The sequence below is a fragment of the Amphibalanus amphitrite genome, unplaced genomic scaffold (assembly GCF_019059575.1).
Source record: "Amphibalanus amphitrite isolate SeventyFive unplaced genomic scaffold, NRLGWU_Aamphi_draft 000189F_arrow, whole genome shotgun sequence".
NCBI lineage: Eukaryota > Metazoa > Arthropoda > Thecostraca > Balanomorpha > Balanidae > Amphibalanus > Amphibalanus amphitrite.
Genome location: NW_024881684.1, coordinates 423,348 through 450,561, shown reverse-complemented (window position 1 = coordinate 450,561; position 27,214 = coordinate 423,348). Strand labels below are relative to the sequence as shown.

General features: G+C 47.2%; 1 long non-coding RNA gene across 1 annotated transcript; it reads right to left on the bottom strand.

Moving 5' to 3' along the window:
• Positions 1-798: 798 nt before the first annotated feature.
• On the bottom strand, positions 799-3,007 carry LOC122384427. The gene is made up of 3 exons (XR_006257035.1): positions 2,459-3,007; positions 2,026-2,181; positions 799-1,681 (listed from the first exon to the last, which is right to left on the bottom strand). It is a non-coding gene; the product is annotated as an uncharacterized LOC122384427 (long non-coding RNA).
• Positions 3,008-27,214: the final 24,207 nt, after the last annotated feature.

Below are 27,214 nucleotides of genomic sequence, written 5' to 3'. Positions count from 1 at the left end.
CTTGTGTCGGCTCGGCCGCCCGTATTTCTCCTCGGCCGACGCGCGGCCGCTGTATTGCGGCACAGCATCTCTCGCTGGAGCGGGGCTGTGCGGCGCGGACTCGTGCAGTGATTGGTCGGCTGCTGACCACGTGATTGTGAGGCGAGGTCGGGTGAGGGCGCGCCGGCGGAGGGCAGTCGGGCAATGTCTGTTGTCGCGGCTGGTGCGTTGGGACCTCGAATGTTATATGCGTTTGCTGGGGACGTCGGCAGACTCGTCTGAGAGGCTTGCTGTCGACTTACTCGGCGACGCATATGCATTCGAGGGTCTAAATCTGGGACTGAGTCTGTCCGGCTCGTTCCTCATTCGCTTTTTGGCCCCAACCACCGATAGCACAGCGCCGTGAATATGTAAGCCTTACTAGTCTGAGCGGCCTGTTCGGCGAGCATATTCACGGAGCTGTTCGTAACATTGGAGCGTGCCTTGCAAGGTCGCTATTCCACACGGCTGTCAGCCTATTCAAGGGCGGTATTTTCTTGGGGTTCCTCGAGCGTCTCTCGAGATTCACTAGTATATTTCTACGCCAGTTGCGATTGGTCGCTGTTTATATCGAGTCCCTCAATAGCCGGGGTTTTTGGCAAGTGATCATCTTGTTTGTCTGGGTCTTGTTGACCAAAAATACATCCGCCTGGTGTATTTATACCGTTCTTTAACTTGGAATCGCAACACGAGGGTACTCAAAGTTTCGTTGCGATCGGACGCTTTTTACGCGAGTTATTCGCGAAGAAACTGAGGGGGTGGGTCCGTTCGACCCCCTCCCCCCTATACGGGCGAGGGTGTTTACAAATCCATGATCATCCCCCAACCTGGAAACTCATGTGTATGGTGGAAAATGGGGAAATTGGATGTTAGTGTCTTGCTATTTGTGTGTGTTTTGTCAAGAATTAAAAATTAATCAAGGGGGGCTCTAAGCTTCCCAAGGGGGGCTCAGTTCAGCACAGGGGGGGGGGCTCAAGCCCCCCCAAAGAGATATAAAGTTACGCCCCTGGTAACGAGCAGCGAGTGCCATGTACCAATTTGCACCTGAACCGAGCTCCACTATTCAACCCTCTGCTAAGTTCAGAAACAATAAATAGCACTTCACCAACGCTGTCCATTTTTCTTCGCCTCGTCTAACAAAATCTATTCCCATAGTTTTATATGGTACGTTTCTTTGAGCATGATTGTAATAAATAAAAATGGTAAAATTGACCTTATGCTCATAATATCAGATAAATTAATTGAAAAAAGGTCCAGAATATATTTTCGAACTTGGTTCTTCTTCGGTGGAATCAAATCCTCTCGCCATTTTTGATTCCACCGAAGAAGAACCAAGTTCGAAAATATATTCTGGACCTTTTTTCAATTAATTTATCTGATATTATGAGCATAAGGTCAATTTTACCATTTTTATTGATTAAAATCTATTCCAGCTAAAAAAAAAAACGCTTCCTGGAGCAGCGATTCCCGTACAACGCAATTTAGAGTGAGCACCTGCCAAACTGCACGATCATTTCAATGAAAAACTTGGCCCCTGTCGGTGTCTTTGTCACTTCCATGTAGGCGGCAGCAGCCAGCAGCTGGTCCAGGGGGCTGGCGTCTACTACGATCTTGTTCGCAGCGGCGGTGACTGGCGCATGGTGGCGACACTGCGATGCAGTACCTGGAGGGAGAGACGAAACACCATTCAGTCCTCCGGAGTGTGCCTTCGGTTACTGTTTAGAATAAGCGGTTGAAAAAAAAACACCGACGAATGTGCTGACTTGATAGTCAACAGAGAGGAAAGGAATGGCGATTCTACTGCCGCGACATTTTCTACCGCTAGATGGCAGGAAGAGCGAGCGCCTGAAGTTATGCTGTACCGCAAAGCTTTAGAGATCGAGAATCGCCGCCAGCAGTGCGGAAAATGGCTCCAGATATAGAGCTGTTGAAGGAGCTGCCATTCGTGGTTCCGAATCTAACGGCTTTCAAACTGCAGGGCATGCTTCGGCCCTGTCCCTTACCTACCAGTGAAATGTGCGCGCTCTTGCTCGGTAGCGTCAGCTGGTACCGCGGTCGCCGCATCGACGGGTCTGGCTGGCCCCTCGCCGGCATCAGGGGCGACAGGAAAATCGCCGTCACTCGTCGGTGATGTCGGGGCAGGCTGGTGTGCCTGGACCGAGCCTGACAAAGGCAAAGCACGTGTCTGCATGAGGGGTAACGAGCAGCGAGTGAAAATAGCGAGTGAAATATGTGACCAAAGAAAAATGAGTTAGTTACGTATGCGCGAAGACCACAGATCAGAACAAATTCGTAGAACAGAGAGATCAGAAGTATGTTCCTGTCCGTGTGACTGGACGGGCGGTCGGCGGTCACGATAGCGCAAAGGCTAGATTAATTGTATTAATAACTTAATGCTATAAACAAATATTTTTTTAATAATAAGGCGATACAAATTTACCCGGCAATGTGCCTGCAGCCAGAAGCAGCAGCTCCACTGGCGAAGGAACACCATCAGCCGGTTGCGCTTCGCTTTTGCGGTGCCGGCCGGGCCGGGTCGTAGGCAGCCACGGATGCAGCCTTCTCGGTAAAGTAATCTTGGCCTTCTCCGGTGCCTTGACAGTTGCGATTTTGATATCGCTTTTTGGCAGTAGCCGCAGCGAACCGCGCTGGGCCACATTACTTTTGGAGCTCACAAATTCGCAATAAAAAAACGCCAATCCGCAAATTCATTCATAATCCTAATCACAATAAAAAAGTACAAACAAATCAAATGAATGAAAAGATTAACGGTAAATCGCCGTTAGCAGTACTAAATAAACCGTCGATTCTACCCTTTAATCACTACTGCACAAGAATGTCGAATTTTGTTTAGGTTGTCGAGTTTTGTTCGTGGTTTTGCGAAAAATATTTGATTTTCTAGCGCGAGAACACTGTGTGCGCTTAAAACACGGGCGCCTTCTAGCTTACTTTCGAGTTACACGTTTAACGTGGTTAAATCGCGATCTGTCCATTCCATGTCGTAGACTATATATTCCGTGCTAATATTAAGAGGCTAAGAAATCGGTAAAAAGTCGGTACTTCCCTCATTTTCCCAAGTTGGTTTTTTCGGCATTTCTCCGTAGTTTTGGTTGGTATTTGGCTTGGTACCGTATTCTGATTTTCCGTAATTGACATCACTATAGTTCGTTTTTTTCAAAAGGACGCTGGCTCCAAGTTCATTATCGAAGCTCTCACGTGAGTTTTGGCAGCTTCAGTGTCTGGTCAAGAATTTCTTACCGAAAAAAAAATAATATTTCAAATTGTGCACGGTAAGTAGCTGGAAGTTGTGTCTTAAAAATGAACATACTATGACAGTGGCGCAGCCAGGATTTCGTTTCGGGGGGGTCATCGCTTCCAAAGCGGGCCCCCTAGTGTGCGGGCCCCCACCCATTTGTCAGAATCTCTCCATATTTCATACGCATTCTGCTGGGCGGGCCCCCTTTACCTGCACGATAACCCTGAGCGAGTTTGAATCAGAAAATTTGCATAGAACAGTAGCTCGGTAATCACCCGGTCTTCACTTTTTACGCAAATTGACCACGACAGAAATATGTTACTATGACGTATGACTTCGTATCTTTCGAGTCCGATATGAGCCCCAATTCCGCAATATGCATAGCATATTATATGCAATCGGAACTGTTGCCTGCTTCTGTCGCACAAGATTTAAAAGTAGTCCCATGTGCCTGTCCTAAGTCATCTATTGGCTGCTGTAGTAGATTGTGCTTTTATTCTTCTTCATTACGTGAATTCGCTCGTAAGAAGTTTTAACCCTCGCCGGCACAGGGGGGAGGGGTTGATGCAACCCCCTAAGGTTTTTTTTGCGAAGAACTCGCGTAAAAAAGCGGCTGATCGCGACGTAACTTCCATAGTGCGCTGAAATTCGCGCAACTTATAGAACAAGGATGGGTAACGTGCCTGTGAAGAGTCACAGCTCGATCGGGCCGGTGGTGAGCACATGGCGCGTGCTCAAAAAGTGCAAATTCGCGTCATAGACTTTACATGCATAAATCGGCTTGCAAAAATGGGCGACAATGGCGCAACTTGCCCGACACGGGTCCGGTCCCCGTGCAGTATCTCGGTAACCGTGGGTCCGATCGGCACGAAGAACACAGTATCGTGCATGAGAATCGAACGGGCTATCGAATGGTGTGCGGTGCAGGGATGGCACGCGCCACGTGCACCCGTGAGGGCACTTATGCTGGAAAAATTGACGTTTTGGACGGATTTTGGACTTAATGCTATTTTTGGGTGACTGTCAGACGGAGCGGGTTCAAACAACGCTTGTTGGCAAGAGAAATGTACCTACCGCCTCTCATGGGAAAATTGTGAAAAGCTAATTGATCAAAAACAAGGTGGAACAAATTGCTGGAGAAAATAGCATTTGCTTATGACTTACTTAATTACAGGGGTTTTGCTACATAACCTGGTATGTTTGACAATTGAAATGGGCATAGATTGGAAGAGCATTCAATTGTGACCAAGGTCCAATCATCGCTTTTGCATGACGAGCAACAATATTCTTAAGAATATAAATGTTTCAAACCTCTACATAGTAATTCATCGATGGCTTTCACTCTTCAATAACCTACGCCAACCTATGTCATGAAATACACTTGGCATGTTCTATAGTAGAACGCATGGTTATTATCAGACACGAGCACCTCGATGCGATGGATATTTTTTCCCAAAACCAAAATGCTTAGCCGTCAAAAGGCAATCGACCGTAATGGATACATAACCCACAGACACAAGACCAACCAAACGCCCACCGATCGAAAATACCCCTTATTCGCGTTGCGAAGCAAGCGGGTCACCCTAGCGGGCCCCATTCACCCGGGGGCTCGGGCCCTATCCACATGGGGGACCAAGCCCTATCCATACGGGGGCCCGGGCCACGTTCACCTGGGCTCCGGGCCTCGTCCACCCGGGGCTCCGGGGCCCGCCCACCAGGGGGGCCCGGGCCCCATCCAGCCGGGGGCCCGGGCCCCGTCCACCCGGGGCCTGGGGTCCGTACTCCCGGGGGCCCGGACCCATCCATCGGGGGGCCCTGGCCCCATCTACCCGGGGGGCCGTGCCCCATCCACCTAAGGGGCCCGGGCCCGTTCTCCCGGGGCCCGGGCCCCATCCACCCGGGGGCCTGTGCCCTATCCACCCAGGGGCCCGTGCCCTATCCACCCAGGGGGCCCGGGCCCGTTCTCCCGGGGCCCGGGCCCCATCCAACCGGGGGTCCGGCCCCGTCCACCCGGGGCTCAGGGCCGTTCTCCCGGGGGCCCGGGCCCCATCCAGCCGGGGGCCCGGGCCCCCTCCACCCAGGGGGCCCGGGCCCGCTCTCCCGGAGCCTCGGGCCCCATCCACCCGAGGGGCCTGGACCCGTTCTCGCGGGACCCGGGGGTCCGGGCCCCGTCCACCCGGGGCCCGTTCTCCCGGTGGCTCGGATCCATCCACCGGGGCCCCATCCGCCGGGGGGCCCGGGCCCTATCCACCCGGGGGCCCGGACCCATCTACAGGGGGCCCGGGTCCCATCCACCCAGGGGGCCGGGCCCGTTCTCCTGGGGGCCCGGGCCCTGTCCACCTGGGGCCCCAGGCCGACCCCTCACCCGAGGTGTCGCAGTGGGCATTTCTCGAAGCGGGCTCGTCCGATTAGATTAGGACCTCTCTCTCTCCTCTCTCTCTCTCTCTCTCTCTCTCTCTCTCTCTCTCTCTCTCTCTCTCTCTCTCTCTCTCTCTCTCTCTCTCTCTCTCTCTCTCTCTCTCTCTCTCTCTCACTCTCTCTCTCGAGCGGGCCCCTGACAGAAATTTCGGGGGGGTCAGCTGACCCTCTGACCCCCCCCTGGCTGCGCCACTGTACTATGATGGCGTCACTGGTGGCAGCGGGCACCCAAATATCCGTGCAATGGGACAAAGTTTTGACGAATTCGGGTGAAACTTCGTTTTTCACTGATGCCAAGGCTATAATCGAGTAAGCGGTTCCGTCCATGATAGTTATGTTACGGGTCATATGCTAACTTGGGCAGTGTGCAAACTACCCGGGCAGTATGCATAATTGCATACTACCCAACAGCCCGGGCAGTAGGTATGCATACCGCCTGGGTAGTATGCATACCTACTACCCGCCCCTTGGGCAGTATGCATACCGCCCAAAAGCTTGGGCAGTTTGCATACTGTTATTACTGCCCGTTTTCCGACATTAACCCGCGCCCTGGTGTGGGTCTGAGCCACCTTCGCCCTGGTGGGGGGGGGGGGGCCAAAATGACCCCCCCCGTCTAACTCGAAAACGAAGAGGGCTAGGAAGACGCAGAAAAAAGCAAACGAAAGCCCATAACAAGTACGTTCGAAAGTATTTCGGTCATTTTTTCGCTAAGGTCAATATTGAGGTCGCTAGAGGTCATCATAGGTCAAATTTCAGTGTTTTCGGTGTTGCCGGACATATTCCGCTGTAGCTCGGAAACTAGAAGAGCTAGAGAGCCGCGGAAAAAAGCAATCGATAGCTCTTTTCAAGCTCTTTCGCCAAGGTTCGTCAGATTTGACCTCAGCTCAACGGTTTGGCCTACAGAGGTCATGCAAGGTCAACTTGGCAAATTTCGTTGAAAATGTTTTTAACTATAGCATGCATTCACGAGAAAATAGAGAAACGATTCATGCACCATCGTGCTTGGCTCGTCGAGACGCGTCGAATGATATATAGTTTGACCTCGAAAGGTCATTTTGAAAATTTGACCTCAGGTCAAGGTCATGACCTTACCGAAATAGGTCATGCTGCATATCATTCGATCCGCATTGACGAGACAAACACGATAAACGTCGAACGGAGTCTCTATCTCTATTCAATAACAAGTAAGTGCAGAAAAACCGCTGGTGACCTCTGGTGACCAGGGAGATGACCTAGCGTGACCTCAGCGAGGTCACAAGCAAATGGTTTCACATGGGCTGTGATTTGCTGACCCAAGACACTTCAATAACGAAATATAGGAACAATCACGCCCGATTTAGCTGAAAAACAACTACTTTTCGATTCTCCCATTGACTTATAATGGGGAGCAGCGATGACCTGACCTGACCTTAGGTCACATTTATAAAAAATCCGAGATAGCCATTTTGTAGAGCTGGGTGACATCTTCAAGTACTGTAAATTTTACATCGATCGGATAAAAGCTGTGCCTTTGAGAGAGCTTTGAACTTTTTTAGAGGTGGTGTCAGTTTTGGTGACCTTGTGACCTGACCTGACCTGACCCGAACCCCCCAAAAAAGGACATGATGTAAAAATGTTGAATAAACAGCTATACAAAGTTTCAGGGCGCTAACTCAAGTGGTTTCTGAGTTATCGCTGAAAAACCACAGGGGGGGGCCAAAATGGCCCCCCCCCACCAGGGCGAAGGTTAAGTTGTGTAATCCATGTCCACGGCTCCATGGGCGTCACCACCACTAGGGGAGTCCCATACGAATGAGCTAGCCACAAAAAAGCTAGTGTTGTTTGAGCTAGCTCTTTGGGCTAGTGCCATAAAATAGCTAGTGCGATTGTAACTAGTCCTACAAAGCAGCTAGGAGCAAAATGACTAGTGTTGTAAAGGGCTAGTAGATCGGCTCACGCCGTACCTCTTCCGGATTTTATAAGCAAAGTTCAGTTCAGATCAGATCGGTCACTAAAAAGTCGTAATATTGAAAAAGACAGAAACATACGACTCAGATTTTATTCTCAAACGTTCATCGAAATGTTGTATGCAACTCCTCGAAGAAACTCCTACCTGTCTATGATATCTTCTGTGAGACGGCGAATGAGGACCTTAATTTGTTTATTTATATCGGCATAATTTTTCTCTTGTTTTTAAACTTCGTTTCCTGCATTGAATTTGTTAAGTTCGGCAGCTTGCAGCGCTTCTCCTTTTTGAATCGAGGCCAGAAAACGCCAAAGTGACGGGTGTGGCGAGTCCATCATTCCATGGATTGCCCTGTGCCACCCTTCAATTTTGTTGTTGGTCCTCGGCATTCCCTCTTCGGTGCGAATCCTGACAGACATTTCACGCGTCTTTTCCGAACTTGTTGTGCTCTCCTCTGCTCCCTCCGTTCCTGCCTCCCAATGTAGGTATCTTCAAAGTAATTGTAAAAGGTATCTTCAAAACTCTTTGCACCACTAGCTCTCCTTGGGACTAGCTCTTATAAGTTACTAGCTATTTTAACTTTAGCTTTTACATCACCAGCTCTTTTGTAACACTAGCTCAAACGTACTAGCTCAAATGACACTAGTTGTTTTGTCGCTAGCTATTCGGACACTAGGCCCCACTAGGGACACTAGGGACAAGTTTTAAAATCATCGGAAACTACGAGGGATTGTCCCTAGAAGTTTTTGGAGCTCCCTCTACTGGGGACACGCAAAGAACCTGGGGCACGATAATGGCGCAACTTGCTCAGCTCTCCGAAAACATGTGTTTTGCCTTGCGAACGGTCGCATCAACATCACCACGGTAAATAAAAAGGCCCGCGAGCGGTGTGCCTCCCCACAGATGTGACAGTGCCCTCCGGCCTCCAAGCACGCGCGAGTGGTCGCCGTAAAGCTGGATATACGGCAGGCCGGCACTCGTCCGAGAAATTGGTCAAGTTTGTTTCCCAGTCACCCGAGGAGACACCCGAGCCAATTCTGAAGGTGCCCAGCATGATTGCTGAAACGAACTCGGCTGGTTACATACAGATCCAGCTTATAAACCCGACCGATGACGATATGCAGCTTCCCGCCGGTTACGAGCTGGGGCAGACTCAGCTGTATGAGGGGCTGGTCAATGGCACGTTCATAATCACAAGAATACAAGAAACGTGCCTCGGCTTCGGCCCGGTTGGCGCCACGGTGCGTTCCAGAAAGGGTGAGCGGGGAGAACGGGATAATAATGTGTGGACATGTGTCGCTTCTCTATTTCCATTGTTTTCTCGCAGGTGGTGACTGCTAAGGTAACAATACATGCATTTTTCACGTGTCCAAATATGAGCGAGTTTTCTTTTTCATACGAGTTTTCTGCATAGGCGGCGGAACGGGGAGGGCACCGGGGCACCGTGCCCTCCTTTGATTTTGACATTTTAATTAGCCCTATGGGCGTCGCATGGAAAGAATGGGACCAAAAGTCGCAGTGCCCCCCCCCCCCTTAATTGAAGGTGTTCCGCCGCTACTGGTTTTCTGCTATTCTACGTAAGACTTCGCTCGCTCCGCTCGCTCCGTAACAACTATTTGGTGTAACTTTGGGGAGAATTCGAACATATTCTCTGAAATTGTAAGCTCTAGACCATCGACCAAGCTTCGTGGAAACAGGTAGGGGTGAGGTTCACTGTCATTGTTTTCCATCTGCTTGACGTGGAAGGGCGACCGAGCTGTTGTTCCGACAGTTGGGAGCCTGTTGTCGATCGCCCGCAACATACGGGTGATTACCGCCAGGCCGCCATGCGCACTCTCGCTACTGGGTTTGTGCTGCCTTGTTTGTGCTGCTGGGTTTGTGCTGCCTTGTTTGTGCTGCCTTGTTTGTGCTGATGGGTTTGTAGTGCTGGGTTTTTGGTGCTGGGTTTTTGGTGCTGGATTTGTGCTGCTGTGTTTGTGTTGCTGTGTTTGTGCTGCTGTGTTTGTGCTGTTGTGTTTGTGCTGCTGTGTTTGTGCTGCTGTGTTTGTGCTGCTGTGTTTGTGCTGCTGTGTTTGTGCTGCTGTGTTTGTGCTGCTGTGTTTGTGCTGCTGGGCTGACATCTCAAACAGCGACTCAGAAAATAGCGACTTAAAATTGTCATTCCTATAGATTACCTTCTATAAGTCTGAAATTTGGTGTAATGGATGCGATTATAAGTGCCAACATGAATCTGGAATTTTACATATGAGAAGTGAAGTCTGGTCAAATATGTGACCTCACCAATCATGATAAGATATGGGAAAAAGCACGAATGCCCTCTGCTTTGAACGAATATGCTAAAAACGCTAGATACTTTTGTAACCATGGCACCTCTGCTCATTTTAGAGATAAGGTGCAACTAATTACCAGATGGTGACTCGAATGGTCATTTGGTCAGTCATTAGGTCATCAAAGGTCTCTAACACGTTTTCGACAACTTTCGATGGAGACGCTGTAGAGCGATGACAGCACTTGGAGTGTGTTCAGCTCAGCAACACAGATCGATCCATATGCAGCAGGTTCTTTTCCGGTCAGCACATGACCTTTAGTTACCTGATGTCAAGTATTCTAGTTAAATTTTCAAGTTCAAATTGTAAGCCATGCGACGTGTTTCGACGAAACAAACACGATGGTGATAACAAGAATATCATACACATTCGCTGAATCATAGGTTGTTACAGAACAAATGTTTCGGCAAAATTAGTCCGTTTAGCTGTTTGGCCTCTGTGGTACACAAGCCACAGACCCGAAGTCATATCTGAGGCGAAGTTGGCGAAAGAGCTTTAAAAAAGCTATCGAATACGCTTTCTGTGTCGCTGTAGCTCTTATTCGTGTTTTACGGGTCGCTAAGGTAAAACGTTTACCAACCTAACGCTAAGGTATGCTTTCGGCCCCTGATCGAGGTAGAGCTTCGCGGAAAAGCGAGGATGCTGCCCGTGATGAGAGAACGCCGATGATGCCCAATGTCAAGGTCTTGGCCGGGTCATCTTAGGTCAACGCCCAAAAAATTAAAGAAGGGAAAATCTGGCCTGCTAGAACTTTGTGAGCCGTAGCTGTTATTGGGGTCCCGAGTACGATTTCGATGTTAGTTTTGAACAAAGATGATGACTCCATGCATTTGGGGTAGATCGGGTCGGGTCAGGTCAGGTCGACCAGCAGGCTTCCTGCCGGCCATCTAGAGTGGGTGACAACTGACAACCACCGATAGCTTCGTAATATGTTACATAACCACCATTTATCAAAACTAGGTACTTCTTATGTTCAAACCGGCGCTAAGCTCGAAATCAGTTCCAAAAACTACACTTGTAAATGGAAGCAAATAAAAGAAAAAGTGAACCAAGGTCAGCTTTATTCGAATCAGGGCCAATTCATTTTTAGAGTAGGTGTAAAATTGATTAACTCGAGGTCACTGGAAGTTTCGTTGCAATAGGCTCCTTTTTGCGCGTCTTATTGGGAAAGCCCGAGAGAAGTCCACCATCTGACCCCCATTCGCCCTATGCAGGCAGGTCCATCAGGGGGTGCGGAATGCACGCGCTAGTGGCGAAAAAATGTTTTGAGGAGGCATCCTCCGATTCCGGAAAACCTTGACCTAGGCACACCAAATTTGGCACACTGACACTACTGGACATGCGCTTTTAAGTGCTGTACAAATAGGCGTGCTGGGGTACACGGTGCACGTGCTGTGCACGTGCAAACCTTTTGATGTTGCACTCTGTGTCACATATGCGGGTAGCGCGGGTAGCGCTGGCAAGCTCAAAGTGCCAAATTTACACAGGCCACCCAGAATGCGTTCCAGCATAGTTATTGAGCATATCCATCTCCTGGTGGACCCCAAAGGTGCGCTCTGCACGTGCAAAAAATTATCCGCGCCGGGCGGTGGGGATGCTTGGACACCCTATGTGGATTTATGTAAATACATCGAAAACGGCGTTGTGTAGCGCCGCCGTTTTGGGCACACTTTTTCATACATCTTTTTTACACATGCTGCGTAACTTTCAGACTTACGTCACTCAAGGTTAGGTCATCAGGTTAGGCGTCCAAGTGACCTTACCTTAGGAAAAGTTATAGTGCCCGTCATAGCTACACAGACTGAACAATCGGTTTAACCCGCGCCCAAGTGTGTGTGGGGGGGGTGTTTGAACACCCCCCTGCGGTTTTTCGTAGATATCTCAAAAACGCCGCCGTTTTTGGTACACCTTATCATACATCAATTCTACACATGTTGTGAAAATTTCAGACCAAGGTCATTCAAGGTCAGGTCACCAGGTCACTTGAAGTGACCTCACCTCATAAAAAGTTTCAATGTCTGCCATAGCTACACCGAGTGACCGATCACTTTGAAACTTTCAGCGATTGATGAGGGTAACAGTATCTATAAAATTTATATCTCTGAATTTTGATATCAGGGGCATTCCACGTCAAATCGAACAAAAATCGGCTGTTTTGCACCTTACCATCAGCGATTTCATTATAAATTTGTGAGCGAGTTCCTGTGTGGCCCCGGACATTACATTGATGTTTTTTGCACATTCTGACCACAGGTCTTCTAAATATAGGGCATCAAATTTTTACAAAATGTTGCATCTTTATATTTTTGAGCGACCATAACTTTGGTTGTACTTGTTTGATTTGAATGAAATAAACTTTACTGTTTAGGTAATTTCTTAAGCATTTGTTTAGAATTGCATCTACTTAAATATATGACCTTGAAATTTGCTTAAATCTGTTCTTAAGCACAAATATTGAAATAGCAAAAAAGACGTCACCTTCGATTTGGCTCATTTTCATATATTTTATTGCCTACCATATTCTTAACAACCTGTGAAAAAATTAGAGTGGGCCATTCATAAGTTTTGAAGAAAATTGCACATATGCAAACGTATGTTAGCACGCTCAGTGGAGGGGGAAGAGCGAATTTCGCCCACCCCTCCTGTTTTTCGCCAATATCTCATAAAATTAATGCGAAATTAATTATGGTTACCTGTCAAGAATTGAATTGGACATCTCATCGTGCAAGCAATAAGAAAATCGGTTCACAACTGTTCTAGTAATAGCGGTGTAAAGTGAACACCTGTCGCCGCAGCGACGTGGCGACTCGGCAGCCGGCGCACAGTGGGCCAGGCGCATCAAAAAAGCGGAATTAAGTCGAAAATCAACTTCGGTGAAATTCCTGTAATTATGGGATAGAGTATTGTAAAAATGTCCAAAGTTTCCGAATAAGTAAGTTTCCTTTCCCCAATGTCAAGGCAGATAATGCTATAACGTCGCAAAGTAGGACTAACCGACTGGAGATGGAAATGACTGCTGTGTACCATTTTCCGTTCCCCCGATTCAAAAGCTCTCAGCGTAAAATCATTAAAGTTATTCCGTACAAAATAGCTTAAAAAAAAACAGCCGGTATTTCTGCGCATGTTTCTCGTACTCAAGTTCCCGGGAACTATTTCATGCTTACTAGTAGCGGTGGGGTTTACAGTGCCTGTTCGGAACCGTGGTAGTGCAACGACGCAATGAACTTATATAAGGATATAAAGAAAACGTCACCGAACAACACGAAGATATTTGCTGCCTGACTTTCCTCAAGGTGTATAGCTTGCTACCCAATTCAAATATTTTGCGCATTTTTGCGCGAAATGGACAAATAAGGGTTTAACCCTCGCCGGCATAGGCCGTTTTGCATCCCTCGACGGCACAGGGGGATGCGACCCTCCTCGCGTTTGGCCCCTAATTGAGCTAGAGCCTCGCGGAAAAAACATCGTGTAGGTCGTCACGAGACGAAGCCAACGGTACCCGGTTTTAAGGTCATAGGTCAAATGGTGACCTCTGAGGTCAGGTCAATGGCCGAAAGTCGGGACCTGTTAGAACGTCGTATAGTGTGGCTGCTAAGGGGTTTTTCGGGATGCTGATCACGAATATCATGTTAGTTTTGATCACAGATGATGTCTTAATGCATTTAGGCCAGGTCGGGTCAGCTCAGGTCAGGTCAACCAGCATGGGTCCTGCCGGGTATTCGTGGTAGGTGTCAACCCGCCTCTGACAGCTTCGTAACATGTTACGAAGGCACCAAAACTACTTCGCAAATGTTCAAATGGTTCCTAAATTCGAATTCAGCTCCAAAAACTAGCCCAGAAACATGTAAAACTCGAAAAAGTGAACCGAGGTCATCGAAGGTCAATGACCTGACCTGACCTTCAGGTGACCTTTACACCCACCCTAAAGCATGGGACCAACATCATATCACATGTTTGAACGCTTGAAACCACGAAAAGACTGCAAACGCGCGGCCAATGCGGCATAGTGCCCGCCTGTCCCAGGCATATGTGCAGCGCAGAAATTAAATAATGACGTCATAGGTCAGTGACCTAGCGTAACCAATCAAATTTGAAAATGGATATCGGATTCGGCTTTAGCATGATATTTTACCCTGTAACGAATCATTTTTGGCACCGCAGCTGTGCTCATTGATTTAATTCCGCTTTTTTGAAGCGCCTGGCCCACTGTGCGGCGCCGACCGCTACGCGCCGCCTGAATTGTAGACTGTGCCGGGACAGAACGGAACGGTTCCTTCTTTACATCGCGCTCCCTACCGCTGATTACGTTCGATTCGCGTCAAATTTTGTGAGAAGGCTAAGAAATGTACAGGCAATCTTATGGTGAAAGAATTTTGAAAATCGGTTGGTAAACAATTGAAATATGAACGTGTAAACACAACATTGTGATTGCTGCGTTTCCCGCATCGGGCGAGCCCGCCTCAGCCGGCGACATGTTACTCTTAGCAGGTCTCTAACTGCCATATTTATTATTGGATTAACTAGAAATTCCCCATACATACTAAAAATTGTATGTTCTTTCGTATAGTGAAGATCAAAAGACGTGAAGATATCGTTGCGTGATAATGTTTTCGTTGAATTTACTTCATGATGCATTTCCACACGGCTCAAAATTCACCGCAAAATACCGTTTGCCTGAGACACTTTTACTATGGAACGTGAATGCTTGACTAATGACTACGATGACTATGCATTTCCATTCTCGCAGAGTTTGGGATATCACTAATCAGCAATCATTCATTTCAGAAAGTGTACACAAGCAAGCATGTCTTGACTCTGTCTTTCAAGGTCACGCGCGGTTGCGTGATGTTGATGCATGAAAACGGCGTTTGCCGCGAAAATTATGAATGGCCCACTCCAATTTTTTCACAGATGGTTAGGAACATTGTGACGGACATAATATGTAAAAATTACCCAAATCGAAGGTGACGTGTTTTTTGCTATTTAAATTTTTCTGTTTTAATTCAAGGTCAAATGCATTTCAAGGTCACTTCAATTTAATTTTATAATTAAACATCAAAGCCTTATCAATTGCCTATAAGACCCTGTTAATATCATTTTGATACCAGAAAAGGAACCAGAGTTATAGCCATTTAAAAAATTGATGTGTGACATTTTTCGCTATATTCGATGACCTATATCGCAGCGATACGTTATCAAATTTCGAAAATATTATACGTAACTCAGTTTTGAACCATGCCCAGTCTGCCTACAGATTTTCAGAAAAATCGAAGGCGATGACGGATTTCGGTGTTTGATTTGACGTGGAATGCCCCATCAGTGACCTAAGGTCAGGTCAATTTTGCGGCCTCTCCGTTATAAGTCAATGGGAGAAAATTGAAAAGCGTCTGTTTTGCACGAACGCTATTCTAGACACTCTCAAACATCGAGATGTAGGTAAAATTGACACACTGAACCGGAAAATGGCAATGGGGCATTCCACGTCAAATCGAACAAAAATCGGCAGTTTTGCACCTTACCATCAGCGATTTCATTATAACTTTGTGAGCGAGTTCCTGTGTCGCCCCGAACATTACATTGATGTTTTTTGCTCATTCTGACCACAGGTCTTCTAAATATAGGGCATCGAATTTTTACAAAATGTTGCGTCTTTATATTTTTGAACGACCATAACTTTGGTTGTACTTGTTTGATTTGAATGAAATAAACCTTACTGTTTAGGTAATTTCTTAAGCATTTGTTTACAATTGCACCTACTTAAATATATGACCTTGAAATTTGCTTAACTCTGTTCTTAAGCACAAAAATTGAAATAGCAAAAAACACGTCACCTTCGATTTGGCTCATTTTCATATATTTTATTGCCTACCATATTCTTAACAACCTGTAAAAAAATCAGAGTGGGCCATTCATAAGTTTTGAAGAAAATGGCACATATGCAAACGTATGTTAGCACGCGCAGTGGAGGAGGAAGAGTGAATTTCGCCCCACCTCTCCTGTTTTTCGCCAATATCTCATGGTATTAATGCGAAATTAATTATAGCTACCTGTCCAAAATTGAATTGCACATCTCATCGTGCAAGCAAGAAGAAAATCGGTTCACAACTGGTCTAGTAATAGGCGCGGTGTAAAGTGAACATTCTGTCGCCGCGGCGACGCGGCGACTCGGCAGCCGGCGCCGACCGCTAGCCGCCGCCTGAATTGTAGACTGTGCCGGGACGGAACGGAACGGTTCCGTCTTTACATCGCGCTCCTTACCGCTGATTACGTTCGATTCGCGTCAAATTTTGTGAGAAGACTAAGAAATGTACAGGCAATCTTATGGTGTAAGAATTTTGAAAATCGGTTGGTAAACAATCGAAATATGAACATGTAAACACAAACTTGTGATTGCTGCGTTTCCCGCGTCGGCCGATCCCGCCTCAGCCGGCGACATGTTACTCTTAGCAGGTCTTAACTGCCATATTTATTATTGGATTAACTAGAAATTCCCCATACATACTCAAAAATGTATATTCTTTCGTATAGTGAAGATCAAAAGACGTGAAGATATCGTTGCGTGATAATGTTTTCGTTGAATTTTTGGCTTCATGATGCATTTCCACACGGCTCAAAATTCACCGCAAAAAACCGTTTGCCTGAGACACTTTTACTATGGAACTTGAATGCTTGACTACGATGACTATGTATTTCCATTCTCGCAGAGTTTGGGATATCACTAATCAGCAATCATTCATTTCAGAAAGTGTACACAAGCAAGCATGTCTTGACTCTGTCTTTCAAGGTCACGCGCGGTTGCGTGATGTTGATGCATGAAAACGGCGTTTGCCGCGAGAGTTATGAATGGCCCACTCCAATTTTTTCACAGATGGTTAGGAACATTGTGACGGACATAATATGTAAAAATTACCCGAATCGAAGGTGACGTGTTTTTTGCTATTTAAATTTTTCTGTTTTAACTCAAGGTCAAATGCATTTCAAGGTCACTTCAATTTAATTTCATAATTAAAAATCAAAGCCTTATCAATTGCCTACAAGACCCTGTTAATATCATTTTGATACCAGAAAAGGAACCAGAGTTATAGACATTTAAAAAATTGATGTGTGGCATTTTTGGCTATATTTGAGGACCTATATCTCAGCGATACTTTATCAAATTTCGAAAATATTATACGTAACTCAGTTTTGAACCATGCCCAGTCTGCCTACAAATTTTCAGAAAAATCGAAGGGGATGACGGATTTCGGTGTTTGATTTGACGTGGAATGCCCCAACTATGACCCCTCGTTATGTCCCCGAGGTCATCTCAGGTCACGAACAGAATCTAACAGTTTTTCGCTAATAACTTCTGATAGAGGCGTGCTAGAGCGCTGAAAACGCCTTAGATGTGTTCGGATCGACGTTGCGGATCGACTGATATGCAACACGACCTTTTCCGGTCAGGTCATGACCTTGACCTGAGGTCAAATTTTCAAGTTGACCTTTTAAGGTCAACTTATGGTTCATTCGACGCGTCGCGACGAGAGGAACACGATGCTGGCAAAAGTAATGTCATGGCTCTTTTGAGTCAAAAGTTATCGCCGAAAAACCGATTTTCGTAAAAACGGCTATTTTGGAGTTTTTGCCGGAGGCTAAACCGTTGACCAGAGGTCAAATCTGAGAACATTACTCAGAAAGGTCTGTAAAAGGGCTATCGAATGCGCTTTTCCGCGGCGCTGTAGCTCTATCGGTTCCTGAGATAGCCGTTGGCAGTTTCCAAAATGTTGAAATAGTCAACATTTTACCTTTGGTGACCTCTGGTGATCTGACCTTTGACCTGACCTAAAAAATGACCGAAGTGTTTTCGTCCTTATTTTGGACTTTCTTTCGATTGCCGCTTACGGCGTGTCGCTACGTGGCCCAGGAGCCGAGTTAGAAGGGGGGTGTTCAAACACCCCCCTCCCCACACACACACACACCAGGTCGTGGAAAATCCAGACTGATACTGGGGCGCGGGTTAAAACGTGCAGCGATTGATAAGAGCAACAGTATATACGTAGAGTACCTCTACCTCGGAATTTCAATATCACTTGCTTGCTCAATGCTCAGCTCGTATTGTAAGAGCACTGCGGCACAGCATAGATGCAGGCGCTTTGCTACTGCCATCTATGGGTGAAAGATGAAGATAATGGTTATTGCGGTACAGTATTACTGCAGGCGCAAACAACGTAGATAACAAAGATGCCTATGCTATGCTGCGCTGGCCGGCGATTGAGGCATAAATTTGCGTTGCTGGGTAGCAAAAAGTTTAGGAGCCCGAATTTTACAAACTAAATGATTTGCCGTGCTGGTGGTCTGAGGTCGCAAAATCAACAGAACCCTAGGTCAGTGATATTGAAATTTCGAGGTAGAGGTAGGTACTCTCCGTATATACTGTTGATCTTCTTTATCGCTGCACGTTTTAACCCTCGCCCGTATTGGTGTTTTTCCAGCCGCGAACGTATAACGAACGTATAGCGAACGTCCGTTGGACCCACCCCCCCTTGCCGTTTCCCCCCTGATCGAGCTAGTTCGCGGAAAAAACGAGCGTGTTGCCCGTGACGAGAGGAAGCCGATGATACCCAATTTTAAGGTCCTAGGTCATAAGTTGACCTTCCAGGTCAGGTCAATGACCCAAAAGTCGGGAAAATCGGGACCTGTTAGAAAGTCGTAAAGCGTGGCTGCTATGGGGTTATTCGGGGTGCTGATCACGAATATCATGCTAGTTTTGATCACAGATGATGTCTTAATGCATTTAGGCCAGGTCAGGTCAGGTCAGGTCAACCAGTAAGGGTATTCGTAGCGTAGTAGGTGGCAACCGCCTCTGACAGCTTCGTAACATGTTACGAAGGTGCCAAAACTACTTCGTAAATGTTCATATGGTTGCTAAATTCGAATTCAGCTCCCAAAACTGGCCTAGAAACATGAAAAACTCGAAAAAGTGAACCGAGGTCATCAGAGGTCAATGACCTGACCTGACCTTCCGGTGACCTTAACACCCACCCTAAAGCATGGGAGCAACATCATATCCCATGTTTGAACGCTTAAAACCACGAAAAGACTGCAAACGCGCGGCTAATGCGAGCAGACATACGCCGAATCGCGATTCCGGCCAAACATGGTCTCGAAACGTAGGTCACAGGTCAAAGGTCATTAGGGCAAGGGTCATGAAAATTTTAGGGTAGATGAAAAATTGATTAACGCGAGGGTACTGAAAGTTTCGTCGCGATCGGCCGCTTTTTACGCGAATTATTCGTGAAAGACCGAGGGGGGGATCCGTTCGACCCCTCCCCCCTATACGGGCGAGGGTTAAGCCTTTGTTACCGACACTTTGTTAACCTCGGACCAAAGACTGTGGCTCAGGTCGACAGGTCGGGGACAGACCTCCCTGTGAGGTTACCGCGCGTGTCGACTGCGGCTTTCGCGCTGCGAACCATCAGTCTGGGTGAGCTGCGGCGCATTGTATCTGTTGTTGTGTTGTGTTGTCCCTCCAGGCTCTGGTGAGCTGTAGCCTAACGGCTCTGGAGGTACCTGGCGACCCTCGCCAGGGCCGCCACCGCGTCGTCTCGTCGCACGTCGCTCAGGCTCGGGAAGATGGTGCCGAAGATGTGGAGCCGGGCGTTCATCAGCGCCGGGCACCGCAGAAGGACATGGTCCGGGGTGTCGGCCTCTTCGCCGCAGGCGCGGCACCATCCTGCCCGGCATCCCCGATCACTGCACTGGGCGCACTCCGGCGATGGGTGCCGCCCGATTCTGTGCAGGTACTGGGCTGACCCGGACCAGTGTCCTGCTCGTAGTTGGTGAGTCTCCACTGCGTCCAGCCTGTTGGGTCCACGAACCGGCGGCGGGGGACGCCCCTCCATCAGCGTGCGGTACCAGCCAGGAGGCCACTGGCTGGTGGTACGGGCACGCGCGAGTCTCGCCGCAGCTCGGTAGACCGTGGTCACGTCAACAGGGACGTCTTCTTGGGGGAGAGTTGAGGCATCTTTGGCGAGTTGGTCCGCGCGCTCATTCCCCGGGATTCCGCAGTGGGACGGTATCCACTGTAGGAGGACCCGGCGACCGCTCGACGACAGCTCCAGCAGGCTGTCCCAGATCGCAGTTGCGAGGGGCGATGACTGCGCAGACGGCCCCTATCGCGCATTGTATCTCGCATGAAAAGTTTGACGTCAGCTGGTGCCGATGGTCTGTGTATCAGATTTGTAAAAATGTGCTTTCCTACCACTGCAGGGTCATGGTCTGCTGCACATTGTTAATTCTAGCCTGCGTACCGGCATTGTTCCCGACTCATGGAAGCTGTCAATTATTCACCCGATACCAACGACAGGCACTTCATCTGATTAGACCAATTTCCGACCGATTTCTATTGTTCCGACCATCGCCAAAATTGTAGTAAGAGCTGTCCAGGAGCAGCTTTACAGTTACTTTAATGACAATCATCTTTTTAACGCTAGTCAGCATGGATTTCGTGCGCATCATTCTACCGAGACGGCTCTTTTATGTCTAACTGACAAAGTGTATCATGCCATGGATTCTGGACATGTATCGCTACTTGTGTCGGCCCCCGCCGAAGTTAGTTGGTAGCACTGCTGCTCCACGGCGTACATTTCCTACCAGCCCATAGGGTTTATATGTTAAATGGCCTGTTTTCAGCGAGCGATTTCTCGGTCAACCTTTGAAGGAATCAATGGTTCTTAGTCTCAAATGATAAATCGATGAATTTTCTTTCGACAATTCCTCTACCATTTTTCACGAAACCCAGCCGATCTTCTACGGCGTACAGGGTAAAGATTTCTCTGCACGCCAGCACCCGCGATCCGCCTCTCCGATCGTCGGCGCGCGGTCCTCGGTAGCGCAGTCGGTAGCGTATCGGGCTACGGATCCGAGGGTCGTGAGTTCGAATCCTGGGAGCGCCGCGTGATTTTGGCTAGAATTGAATGATGTAGATTCTTGAATGTTTGCATAATCAATTATTAATAGCTAATTGAATGTATCTGCCCACTAATCGGCCCCTAAAACCTGTCATATTAGAAATTTAAGAAATGAATGTCACTTGCGCGTCACAACTGCTAACCATAAGCGTTACCATATTCTAGTTTGAACTAACTTTTTGCTAGTCCCGACCACATATAGTAGGTTTTCTAGTAGATATACTAGAAATTCCTACCAAAGTTCGTCCTACCCTTCACTCAATATACCCTGACTTGTGTTGCTTGATTTATCGAAATGTTTTGATGTCGTAGACCATTCTAGACTGTTGGAAAAACTGGAACTGTATGGCGTACATACGCGCTGGTTCGAAAGTTATTTGTCGAATCACAGGCAGCAGGTGTCTCTGTCTTCCCGTACCGCTGGACGCAGACCGTCTCGCGTGCTCCCTAACCCACTCGGAACGTACCAGGGGTCTGCGCTCGGTCCGTTATTGTACAGTATTTACAGTAATGACATGCCGCTGTACGTTGAAAACGCCGACATTATTCAGTACGCCGATGACACCCAGGTTTTAGTCACTGGTTCGAAGCATGACATGACTCAGAATGTTTTGAATATGGAGCGCAGTTTGGCCGACCTGTCATGATGGTTTCGAAAGAATGTCATGAAGCTTAAAGGGACTATCCCACCCAGCGATGCCATTCCTTGGGATTTGTCCCAAGATCTTGGGATTTGAACATTAACACTGGGATCTTGTGATTTGCACTGCATGTCTTGGGATCTGGCAGAAGCTGATTTCACTTTGTCTTCGCATGCTGTCGAATGCTTTTTCCTTGGTCGATAATAGATTTAGGATGAATTTGCCTCACGGACGGTTAATCAAACATATTGAAGTAACGGACGAAGCTTGCGATGTTTCAAGCAGGCATTATCTTCCCGATATCGCAGGATTATTTTTGTACCATTACTTGTTATGGGTATAGTAGCAGCTTTCAGTCGCTGTTCGCAACTGGCGCTCATTTGTTTAATTTCCAACTACCGATCAACGGGGATGGGTGGTTTGGCGGCATGATGTTGGTTGGCTATGAAAAGCTTTTACAAACATTATGCCTAAAAAATATTTCAGAAAGCGGCTCCCGCACAAAGCGTTTCATTTTACGGTTTTGCTCTATGGAGGCTTATCCGTTGACCGCGAACCAAAATAAGGGCAATTTGTCTTTGACCTCGGAAAAGTGTCTGGTCACCTGACCTCTGGGCTCTGCTGGACCAAAAATAATCAAAGCGTAACCTTGCGACCTTCACAACACTGCTGACGTCCTGTAACTATATAGTCCAGGGGACGAGCTAGGTCCTCGTTTAGACCCCCTCGCCATCGTCGGCTTGAAAATTCATGGGCCCCAGCGGGCACTGGCTTACGCGCAGATTCACAGCATAGGCTTTTCGATTTCGGGATTCACATAAGCTTTTAAGAGCTTGTTTTGGAGCCCATATTTCAAAACTCAGTGGTGGAAAACACTAAAAATCAGCCTGACCTCACCTGACCCTAGCTCCTCCAAATGTGTCACGAGACAAATTTCGAAATAAATCCAAAATGCCACAGACTTCGTTTCCAAGAAGTTCTAACAGATTCGGACTTTGTGTTTTGGGTCCTTGACCCACCATTGACGGTCAACGAATGACCTGACCATAATATCAGATACCACCGGCTTCATGTTGTCTAGGCCAGCATCTTAATTTTTCGTGAAGCTCTTATATGCAGGAACCGATCAGCTGTAAGAGTCCGATCGAACCCCTCCCCCTCCCCTCCCCCGGCCTCTAGGTACATTAGCTGCTGTAAATACGCCAATAAGGACAACGGTGGACCCGAAGAAGAGAAAGTTGAATACTAAACACACTAATATGTCCAAAATAAGCTATGGATTTACTTGGGGTACTCCTAAGGATATGCGATGGCTAGTCTTGGGATTCGAGACGAGAATCTTGGGAAATTCTGGTCGAGATCTTGGGATGGAGCAAAAATGTGGATGGCATCACTGATCCCACCTTCTAAAATGTTGTTAAAACCAGTTAAATTGTGCCCGACTTTATAGATTGGATGACCAGGAACACGATTCTGGCATTTATTTTTCATTAAACATCTTAGGCTTCCCATATTCCAAACACAAACTTTCAAATATGTGACGTCACAGCCCAAAATTACCTCCTTCCCCAGGTCACATTACTGTCATAAAGCTGATTCTTTTTACTCTGTAGGCACCACAACAAAGTTCAGACCAAGTTTTAAGCGATTTTTCAACGAACAAACCCATATAAATCAGAATGACTAAACGAGGTGACGTCACACTAACGGTCGCTCCATGTTGAAGATAGGGCCTTGTACAAGGCCCATTTTCAAATGAAGGGAACGAATTTCTTCAACACCAAGAGGCCGCGGGGGTTGCAACCTAGATAGATAGTGGTTTCTGAACCTCGCCGCAAACTTGGCTATCTCAACTCAAACCCCATGTTAAAGGTGGGATAGTCCCTTTAATGCAAATAAGTCTCAACTGATCGTTTTTGGCTCTCGTCAAAATGTCATACACCTGGCGCCAGTCTCAGTGAAAATTGACGATGCTGTTATCAACGAGAGCGCGACCGTTCAGAACCTTGGTGTCATATTTGATAGACACATGCTGTTCGACAGTCATGTCAACCGTGTTGTGAGGCGATGTTCGGGTACGCTGCTGTCGCTGCACCACGCCAGACATGGCCTGCCGGCTGAGGTGCTGCCTCGTTTGGTGGATGGTCTCGTGATGTCGTCGATTCGCTACTGTGTGTCTGTGTACGGGGCGACCGGCGCGGTGGGCAGTTGACCCAGAGAATCCAAAAATGCATTAACTTTTGTGCTAGGGTCAAGGCCATCTATAGAAGGTACAGTCACTCTCCCGACGACCAATCAGAGACAGATCCTGAGTGACGTCACCCCTAATGCTCGATAGGGGTACTCCATTCCTTTACAACGTAAAAATTACTAACTTCATTTGAAGATTGTTGGTGACACTCTACACTTATCGCTCAACCATTGATGTCATTGGAAAGTCCAACTAATTTTCTAGCGATAAAAAAGAGCAGCAATATGCTAAGAAATGGCCGGTTTTGAAGATATAGACGATTTAAAAACCCTCTGTAGTTGAAGGAAAGCAACGTAAAAACGCATTGAGCTTATATTTTTACTATGAATAAATCATTTTTCAGTAAGTTTTTTTTATATGGTATCGATTTATTCAACAACTTTATTACAATATTTTTATTACTTGGAACTTTATTTCAAAATAATATTTTCAAAAATGGCAACTGTTGGCAAGTAGCTTTGAAGCGATTGTGGCGCGCCGCGCCATTATTGTCCTGAGGCCCCCATATGATGTCATCAAGAGTGGAGTGACATGGGCCTGGCTAGGGTTCTGTCTGGCAAACGTAAACATGATCATATAAGCGGCACTCTAAAATCTCTGGGCTGGCTGTCCGCTGGTCAGCTCCATCAGTACTACACTGTGATGGCGCTGCGTGGACTGACTGACGTATCCGAGCCTGAGGCACTGGCCGCGCTGTTTGTGCGTAACCGGGAGGTGCACGCGCGAGACACCAGGTCAAGCAGTCAGTACCGTCCGCCGCGCATCAGGAGCGAGTTTGGAAGGAAGCGTTTCGCTTACAGAGCCGCCACGCTGTACAGTAGGTCTATTAAAAAAGTCCCCAGCACCAGTGGGCGCTGCCTTCGCTGAGCCGAACCCCCGTCTGCCTGTCCCATATCGCGCCGGGCTCAGGTCAGGTAGGGTCAGCGGGACGCTCGGTCCGGCCCGCGGGCGGTGGACGGGCGGCCGGTAACGCTTTCCGCCAGCCAGCTGTAGAATCCAACAAACGGGACGGCCACCGCTCAGCGCAGCATGATTATAGAGATAGTCATTGTTAGCCCGTGCCCCACAGGAATGCCTAGACTCTAACGCCCTGCTGGAGGGGAAATGGGGATTGAGCATCATTCTTATAACTCAGCTTTGGGCATTTAAGTGGCATTCGAAGTGGCGTCAAAAGTAGCAAAAAGAAGAAGAAAAATACTTCAGCCAATTTAAGATCGGGTCAGAACCAGAGGTCATGTCACCAGAGTCCCAGACGTCATCGGTGGTAAAATTTTGCTTGGACAGGGTGCGTTGCGCGCACCGGTGCATTGGGTTTCCAATTTCCATGGAAACATCAACAGACTCGGAAGCTCGCAATGCTAGCGTGGAGCCGAATTCATATCAACCGCCGCAACAATGCAGCAGCGCAGCGCAGCGTGCTGCAGCGTGGGGCCGTGAAACACCGCCCAGGCCCCCTGCCTCCCCCTAATTCCTGTCATCCTTCCCACTCTGAAATCGACCGAGCCTAACCTAACACAACAATCAGCTCGTTTACCGCTATGTCTGAATAATATTGTCGGATTTAATTAAGGCGAGCGGCTTAACACGTAAATACCAGCAACTGTCACCATCGGTATTATGAGAAAACCAATTGCTTTTCCACAAACACTTACAAGTTTTTAGCTTAAAACTTACTCGAAATTAATTTTACCAGCCTCGTGTTCCTCTTATCAAAACGCTTCGAATGAATCCAAAGTTAATCTTTAAAGGTCATCTGAAAAATTTGGTCTATGTTCAAAGACATGACCTGACCAGAAATGGTCATGATGCATAGCAGGATATTAGATCATCCGTATCGTGGAACTTTACAAACACTTCAGATGATTTCATAACTTAAGCATGTCTATCAAAAATAATTATTACATGGCTCATATGTAGGCTGGGTGTGTGATCATGCTTACGAGTATGTTGAACGCAACTGATAATTTTCTGTTGGCCACAATTTCTATATTTAATTTATCCTCCCGGATTTCATATTTTTATTAATGACACCTTGACGATGTCGAGAAAAAAAAACGCTTAGGAGATTTAACAGCCTGAGATATATTCAGTATAAGGAAGGGTCAATGGTGCTAGATTCCTTCCGTCCTAGCTATCCTCAGGAAAAAACAATCCGCATCGCCCCTAGTCTTCATGCTTCCCTCTCTGGACTGGAGGTCACCCCACCAGCCAACCTGTAGTTGATGTCGGATCAGTTTCAGGCAGAAATGTGCATGGATCCGAGTGATGGATCTATGATATCAGTGGATCTCGAGGCAAATTGCAGGTTCGGATCTATGATCCCACAGAATCCGGCGTGAAAAAAGTATCCTGGATCTATGATCTCACAGGATCTGACGATAAACCAAGAACATGGATCTTTGATCTGAGTGGATCCCACCATGCATAACATTTGGAACCAGGTTTCCAAGTGTTTCTATGTCAATAAGTGCCATAAAACATATAGATTATGACGTGTTATCACATTAAATCACTAAATAAGAACGTTTGTGAGTTGCAACGAGTGAGCTTTGGGATTTCTGTGTTGACCAAAAATAAATGAGGATCTGTGATCCCACTGGATCTCAAGCCAAAATACTAGACTCGGATATATGATGTCTACGGATCTCTCGATAAATTAAAGAGCTGGATCTATGATCCCCACGGATCCGAGATCAGGATCCGTGGGATCAGATCTCAGATCCATTTTCTCGGATCCATGCACATGTCTGAATTTCCAGGACAAATAATCCTCTTCTTGGTGACGGTTTGGGAGACGGCTGGACCGTCCCGACAGGGCAATCGTCCCACGGAAACAGTCTCGCTTCCACAGATCACTGTCGCTGGCTCGCACAACCTAATTACTACACCAGAGCATAGTTATGTCATAGCTCTGCAAGGGCTTTTTCAGACCGAAAAAGATGGCTCCCAACAAAACAAACAATTTTCTCATTTAGTATTGTATCTCATCAAACACCACATGTTTTCAGAGTGTTTATTATGCGTTCCGTCCCAAAAAGCGCAGTTCAATTTTCTCCCATTGACTTGAACGATCTCCAAATTGACCCGGCCTTTCTGTCAACAATGTCAAACTTGCAAAGTAAACGTTTCAAATACATAGGTATAGTGTTGCCCATTGAAATCGCTGAAAGTTCTAAAGCGATCGGTTAGTCGGTGTATTTAGATTGATGAGCACAGGAACTTTCCTTGAGGTAAGGTCACTTGACGTGACCTACTTATGACCTTGAATTGAAAGACTTGGGCGGGAAAATGGGTCATTTGAAATCTTAAAATGCCAGATTTTAACAATAATTGCAAACACTATCCCGGCCAAATAGTGAGTGAGAAGGGAGCGATCCCCCAATCCCATGTTTAGCTCCTATAATTGAGC